General features: G+C 45.5%; 1 protein-coding gene across 4 annotated transcripts in view; it reads right to left on the reverse strand.

Moving 5' to 3' along the window:
* SAMD8 (sterile alpha motif domain containing 8) overlaps window positions 1-4,497 on the reverse strand; it is a 33,369-nt gene extending 28,872 nt beyond the window's left edge. For 2 of the 4 annotated variants that reach the window (XM_030569511.1, XM_030569509.1), the window contains exons 1-2: window positions 4,384-4,497; window positions 1,628-1,733 (exon numbers count right to left, since the gene is read on the reverse strand). The gene's annotated coding sequence lies outside the window, so the exon portion shown is untranslated. The remainder of the gene's footprint in view (window positions 1-1,627; window positions 1,734-4,383) is intronic. The other 2 variants (XM_030569512.1, XM_030569510.1) reach the window with 1 other exon arrangement.
* Window positions 4,498-7,907: the final 3,410 nt, after the last annotated feature.

The raw sequence follows: 7,907 nt of genomic DNA on the forward strand, positions 1-7,907 counted from the left end.
GTGATCCAGGGGGTGGGAGGAGCAGGAGACAGACTGCATAGGAATAGGGTCTGCATATGCACATCACTTTGTTGGACTGGGACCTAAATTATTAGGAGCTACAATTAAATACAGCAAAGCTATATTTAAATAAGTGTCAAGATTGTGACACAGAAGGACTTGCTGCTCTTAAGTCAAACCCCACTAAGTGATCCAACAATTTATATTAAGGATCATCAGTATTAACGGACTCCTCACTTCCATTGGTTTGTGTCAAATCCCCAGAAAAATAAAAACCATTAGAGTTACAATTTATGGATATTGACAACTATCTTTAGTTCCCAGAGAGACTATGAAGACTCCAAGCTAATCAAACACGGAGAACAGTTTAGGCAGTTTAAAAAAAACTAAACATATTCTATATTTAGTGGAACGAAGCAATTCCTCTAGAGTTGTTCCTGTTAGTAGGAAAATATATATATTGACTACCATAACTACTTGTGTATCCAAATTGCAGATTTTTAGGACTCAGTTATAACTGTATTTATTCCTGTAAATGTAACTTTGGTGCTTCACTGGGGCTAATTATTTTGTTACATATCATGGTTATCCGGTGCAGGTGCCACCTTGTTTCAGAGAAGTAGAACAGAGATCCTAACCACTTAATGCTAAGGCTAAGATTGTGTCATGGATATTTTAAGTAAAAATCATGAATAGGTCATGGGCAATAAAGAAAAATTCATGAAAGCCCTCCGTGGCCAGTTGGGAGCTCCAGGGCTCTCCCCAACAATAGGTGGTTGGAGCTTCTGGGTCCCCTCCACCCAGGCTGGGAGCTGCTGGGGTCCTCTTGCCACTGCTGGTGGCTGCGGGAAGCTGCTGGGTACCTCCGCCCCTCGTGGTGGCCAGGAGCTGCCAGGTATCCCCATCGCCACAGCTCCCAGGCACCGTGGGAGGCAGCAGGACTCTGCAGCTCCCAGCCACCGTGGGCTGAAGTCACGGAGGTCCAAAGATCACACGACACTTTTGCAAGAACAGAGGTGATTAGTCTCAATATGTGGAAAAAATTCTAGCTTTAGTAGTTACATTTTAGTCTATTTAACTCTCCTGTAAAGTTTAAGTATTTTTCACTTCCTACCCCCAAAAAGTTATGTCATGGAAAACGTGTGCTACCCCAGATTGTATGGCATTATCGTAGCAGGTGAAAGTGCAAGGGTTCTGATGCTCCACTAGCTAATCCAAGAACTAGTTTACAGCATCCATTGACTTTGGTGGGGCTCTATGCAGGTGCATGGGGTTCACTCATGCAGTCCTTACTGCAGGGTCACAGCCTACATACATAAAAGAATTTCAGGATCAGATTAAGATTTATGAATTTCACATAGTACTGTCAATAATAATTATGAATTGAGAAAGGACTGCACATGAAGGAACTCTGATATGAACGCTGGCACGTAAACAAATACACACTGGTCGGTATCAAATACAAAGGATCCTTTAAAAGGCTGGGAAAAAAGTAAATTCAACTGAGTGCATATAAAGGAAAGAACTTGATTAGAAGCCCAGGCAAATGTAGTATTCATTCCGCCAGGACCTAAATGGACAGGCCTAAGAGATTATATATGCTTGTAAGGGTAAATAAAAGATTTACCTGTAACCTAAGGACAAACAGGATCAGAAGTGTTTACATCCTGTTTCTAAATAGGTTTCAAGAAGTTGTCTGAAAGCCAGAAGACTGTTCACTATATATTCTGCGTCTGCATAAGAAAACAGAAATTTACGTTTTTCAGTTTAATTTCCTATGCTTTTTAAAAGAGAACATACACAGAATTCCACCATGTAGAACTACAGTGCGCCGCATGAGGATTATCAGAAGGGTTGGGATCTTTACATTCAGAGCACAAACTTCTAGTACTTGAACTCAAGGAGTAATGGGTACCAGGAACAGGCTGATATCCTCCATGTGAACCGGCCTCTGTAGGGTAATGAGTCTTTGCCAGTGTGTTTCACAGCTATTTGCTAGACCACTGAAGAAATTTTGAGACTCCAGAATCCTGGGTTTAATTTCAGGTTCTGGAAGGGAGTGTGCTCTAGTTACATAACCATGAATCCTCCTTCCCCAGCCCCACCTTCTGTTTCTAGCCTCCCTTTTCACCCTGGCTCCTGTTTCCAGATCATATCCCGAGTTCCTGTCCCCTTCCCTTCACTTCCTGCCTCCATCTCTCCTCTGCTCCTATTCCCCCTTCCCCCTGGGTCCTGCCTCTGTCTCCTCATCCTTTGTTCCTCCCTCCAGCTCTGTATGCTCTTCTCCCTGCTTTGCTCCTGCCCCCAGTACGCCCATCCTCATCTCCTTTCCATGTTCTTCTCCTTGAGTTCAGCTGCTTCCTCCTCTACATTTCTGGGATGGGGGAGAGGGGGAGAGAAGGAGAGAGTTGTATTAATGAAAGCACAGGAGGCGCCTTATTCTCAGTTCTTGTGCTTGGCAGTTCAGCAGGCCCAGGCTACTGTGAGGAACAAGGCTAGGAAAAGCTCTGCTCAGCCCCTGCCACTCTGAGGTGTCCATTGTGGGGTAGTACACATGCCATCCAGCAGTACAAAAGAGCTCTGTGGGGATGGAGTACACTCAGTGCAGATGGAATCATCCAAGATTTTAGTTGACAACCTTAAATAACTCTTGAGTGTGAGTGAACTGCTATTTTTCTGAAGTTTACAGGCAAGAGTCATGCAGAAAACCCTAAGAAAGTGACTTAACATAACTATTTGTAAAACCATATAACAGGGAGATGGAGCACATTAATGCTTCCTCTACCCATTGCCTTCTCTTCCATTTGTTTACAAAGCTGGGGGGTGGGAGGAATAGCCACTTCTAAGATACGATTTCAAGAGTTAGAAGTGAACAGATTAAGATGCTTGTATATTACTTCAAAGGAAAACCAAATCCTCCATTTAATCATCAAACCACAATAGCATAGGCAGCATTAGTGCAAGCTTCTCCAGCGTGCCTCTGCTATTCAAACATGATCTTCAAGTGGAATGAGCAAACTGTTTCAATTTTTGAATTTTCTCCTAAGTACATGAAATGGAACCACAATTGGTATCAACTACCATAGAGTTCTGAACAAAAACTGGAATGCCACGCTGTCACAATAATTATCCATGCTTGTGCAAATAGCGTCATCCTTATGTTACCAAAATTATACTTTATTTTCTTTAGAAATAATTTGATATAAAGAAATCTGGTGACAGAACAAAATCAAATTAAATCAGCTCTCCTTTTAGACTATAAGGGTCCTACTAAGCAGAGTGTCTTAACGGTCAAACATTAGCATAAGTTTGACTGCCTGTATTTAGGACATAGACCAGTTAATTAAAGATTTTGCCACTTCTACAGCATGTATCAAAATTTTCCAGGAAAGACTTTTCCTCTTTACCTTGGTTAATATAAAAAACTTGCACAAAATAATTTAAAATAAAATGAACATGACAAGTCACCAAAACATAGGAACATTTTAAGTTAAGACTGTCACAGCAACTTTCTCCTTGTACCCAGGCAGCATACATTAAAAATAACTTGTGCAAATTTCCTAGAGAGAAATTTAAAAAAAAATTAAAAACTTTAAAAAAGTTTGTGTCAAGACTTCAGTGTTACACCAATGGATAAACTGGCTGTAATTAGTATGCAACGAAATCCTGACCTGGAAACCAAATCTTTTGTGTATATAGCATCTCCTGTACCTTATTCACAATAGAGCAATTATCCATGTGGATCTGCTTGCAAAGGTAGCAACAAAAAGTACAATAGACTGACAAACCTCAACACAATTTTACAGCGTTTCCTAAAATCGGCACATTCCAAAACACAGGTTTCATATAAAAATGATGTGCCATTTTTAAGAAATATATAATATATAGCCATACATGGTAAACAGAGAAATTACTCTTTTTGTCTGAATTTTGTAATTATTTTCCAAGCGTCTCGTTCCCGGGGCCATAGTATTGGGCAATAAGAACTACAACATTACATCACCAAGTCTGTATCATCGCTGTGCTGCTGAGAGGGGAAGTACCAGATGTTAAACGGATACTCTACAATCTCAGCCAGAACAGCACCCAGCCAGCGAACAGTGACCAATCGCCCCCAGGGGTGCAGCTCACACCGAGACCAAGGGGCCAAGCGCAGCGCTGCTAGTGGGGAATGTGGCTTGTACAGACACCTCCCCCAGCACAAAGCGCTGCTGAGCGGCTGGCACCTACCGCACACCGGGCAGGAGATGGGGGGAGAGATCCGCCCCCAAGGGATGGGACAGCCGAGTGGAGAAAGGGGTCTGATACCCCGTTCCCTCCCCCTCCCCGAGCGGAGCACCCCTCCCAGCGGGGCCGCCCCTTGTAGACCGGACCGGACCTCACCTCCCCGCGGGACAGCGCACTACCCGGACACGTAGAGATGCCCCTTCCCTGGCGGCCGGTTGCCCCATCACGCAGGCGGAAGTGCCACCAGGGAAGACCCGACAGCCCCGCCCCCTTCCCGAGCGGAAGGGGCGGGATCTGGCGGGGGGCGGTGCTCGCGTTCTGTGAGAGGCAGGCGGAGCTGTGGTTTCCGCCCTATCAGCAGCGCCGGAGGCGGGGGCGGGGCCGTGCTGGCCTTTAGTCCTGCGTGGGCGGGGCTGTGCCGGGAAGCATCCCCAACGAGACGGAGGGGGCGGGACCGGCGGGGGCGAGCCGGCCCATTGCCCCGCCCCCCATTGCTGGTTACTCCGCAGAGGGTCTTGGGCAGTGCCCCCTCAGGTAGCCATGGCAGCCTGAGGCCCAGGACCCTTCGTGAGCCAGCCCATAGGCAACCCCACCACTGGCACTTACCCCTGGGCCAAGGCAAACCAGGGCACAGTCATACCCCATCCCTACAGACCCCACCCAACTCTGTGCTAGCAAGGCCTGGTCTAGTGCCAAGCTGTGTCCCTGCGCTCTGCCAAACAACTGCCCACAGTGCCCCCGGGTACCAGATTCTTCTTCACTTCCTGTCCTAATAAACCACCCGGTCACATGCCTTTGGACCCTGAGCAGCTCCCCCAGAGGTGGTTGCCTCTGCTGAGGGGGGTTTAGCTGCCTAGCAGTTTGGTATGAAAGGTGCGCTCTAGAAGGACACGTTTATTATTACTTGAAGCGACATCGGCCTGCATTAGAAACTGCTGCCTTATGCTATGGCACCAAAGCTAGGGCGCCAGACGGGAGTTAAAGTAATCCCCATTGGCCCTTTTGTTAAACTTACCCTAGAGGTCTACCTAAACAGAACAACCTTGAAATTAGAGTCCAGTAGTTCAAGAAGGCTGTGGTTCACTACTCATTGTAGAACTGGACCTGTCAAGTAACCCAGACTTCTTCACCCCTTTGATCTGTGAAAGGGCGTGCAAACCCCAGAGATGCAGTAGCAGTATCTTTTCTGCAGGTTGTATGAGGAGAAAGGGCTCTTACAAGTCCTGAACTAGTTCAATGGAAGGGCTAAGTGAGAAGTGTTGATTAGTTTCTCCCTTTCCTGAAGTGGAGGAGCATCAGCAGAGCAGGCCTGTACAGAAAGTGTATGTAAGTAGGGATAAGGGAGTAAAGGAAAAGGATCTGCAGGAAAACATGAAGGGTTTTCATCCTCTTTTACTGTTCAGATTTTCAGTTATAACTAAGTTATCTTAAAGTAGGTTTTAGCATTTAATTATAACAAATACAGCCATTCCAGTTTACTTTTGACAAATCAGTTTTGATAATCCAGTTTGATATTTTTGGCTCTTATACACATCATCTAAAATTGAAAAAAAAACAGACAATGAAAGTGCTGAAGATTTCTGACAAGCATTGAGCAGAATTTTCCTCAGTCCCACAAACCTGCACCTGAATAATCCTATTAAACTCTGTAATACATGCATAAAAAGGGAGAATTTGCTGAAAAGACCTGCTGTCTCATCTAACACTAATGTCTATTTTCATATCATGGAACTAGTACAAAATATTTCTTTATCTTTGAAGTGTGCCATTTTAGCTTCATTACTCTTCCTGGTACTTATATAAGAAAAAATGAGTAAACTGGCAGGTAGCCAAGAGCTTTCAGTCAGGTATTTATTTGAAATGGTTCAAAGAGCAGGGGTGTACAGCTCAGGTAACCTGTGAGACCATAATGAAGTACCAGAACTTTAGGTGCCTCCAGAGTTATAAATAATCTGATAAAGGGGAAACTGAGGCAGGATTACTTAAGGGGGCCAATTTTGGGGGGAGCAGAAGGTGTCCAAGAAAGAAATTACTTTTTCCCATCAGTCTTTTCATTAATATACAGTGTCTTTGCAACATCATAATGTGCTCTGAGGAACTTGCACAACTTACCTTTATTGGTTATATAGCCACCCCCGCACCTAACATAAGCTTAATACATTCTAGCTTCAGTAGTAATAACAAACGTTGGTGCTAATATAAATCCATCAAAGTTAATGGAATGCCACCAGCAGACATATTGGTCTGTATCTTTGTAGCCTTTGTTTTCTGAGACCTCTCATTTATAACAGTGAACCTGATTCTGCAATCCTTATATGTGCACAAATCCCAGTGAAATCAAAGGGAGTTTGGTATTCTGACCCATTTATTGTTCCATGCATAACTTACACCACTGGGTAAGTGTGATGCTCTGTACCTTGGGGGAACACCCTGCACCCCCATGTTCATCCTTATAATATGATTGTGTGGTATCCAATGCAAAGTTTGTCATGTCAGGTGTCTTCGGAAAGCTCAGGATCATAGGCACTGACTTCCTCTCTTTTCCATGGTTGCTCGACTCCCCCCCGGGCTGCCCCCAGCCCTGCCTCCACTCCACCCCTTCCATGAGGCCCCATCCCTGCCCCATCCACATTCCAACCCCTTCTCCAAAGTCCCACCCCACCTCCGCCCCCTCCCTGCCCCTATTCCGACTCCATCCCCAAATCCCCAGCCTGGCCCTGCCCCTTCCCCACCTCCTGCCCTAAGTGCACCGTGGTCCCGCTCCTCCTTCCACTCCCAGAGCATGCTAATGCTGCCAGCTGTTTGGCGGTGGCTGGGCGGGAAGCGCTGGGAGGTAGGTGGAGGAGTGGGAACAGGGCATGCTCAGAGAAGGAGGAAGAAGAAGTGGGGTGAGGGGAGCTTGGCTGCTAGTGGGTGCAGAGCACCCACTAATTTTTCCCCATTGGTGCTCCAAACCCAGAGCACCCACGGTGTCAGCGCCTATGTTCATGGTGCACTGAACATTATTGTTATAGTAATGTTATAGGTTAGAACTTCATATATATAGTTATGAGGCTGAAAATATGTCCTCATGGCTTAAAACAAGCCTGAACAAAAGCTCTCCAGGAGCCGAGGCCCAGGCAAAACTCTCCAAGAGCAGAGGGGCAGTTCACACTTCATCAGACCAGCCACACAGGAACAAAGGACACTGGCCTAGGCAGCAACAAAGGATCTGTTGGACTCGCCAGTAAGTCATCCCCCTTCCCTCAGTCAGTTTGGGACTACGATGAGGTAATGCTCATCTGAATCTGAAGGCAGGGAGCAAAGAAAGGACATGATAAAAGGGAGAGATGTTTGCCATGTTCTCTCTCTCTTTCACCTCCATCTACAGCCACCACAACCACCAAACGACTGAAACACTGATCAAAGGGGAAAGCCTGGCTGAAGGGCAACCAGCCAGCCTGTGGTGAGAAGCATCTATGTTTGTAAGGGCACTGAAAGTGTTAAGATCAGCCTAGAATGTATCTTGCTTTTATTTAATTTGACCAAATCTGGCATCTTGTGCTTTGACTTATAATCACTTAAAATCTATCTTTTGTAGTTAATAACTTTGTTTGTTTATTCTACCTGAAGCAGTGCGTTTGGTTTGAAGCATGTCAGAGACTCCCCTTGGGATAAAAAGCCTAGTACATATCAATCTA

This window comes from Gopherus evgoodei, chromosome 7 (genome assembly GCF_007399415.2).
Source record: "Gopherus evgoodei ecotype Sinaloan lineage chromosome 7, rGopEvg1_v1.p, whole genome shotgun sequence".
Taxonomy (NCBI): domain Eukaryota; kingdom Metazoa; phylum Chordata; order Testudines; family Testudinidae; genus Gopherus; species Gopherus evgoodei.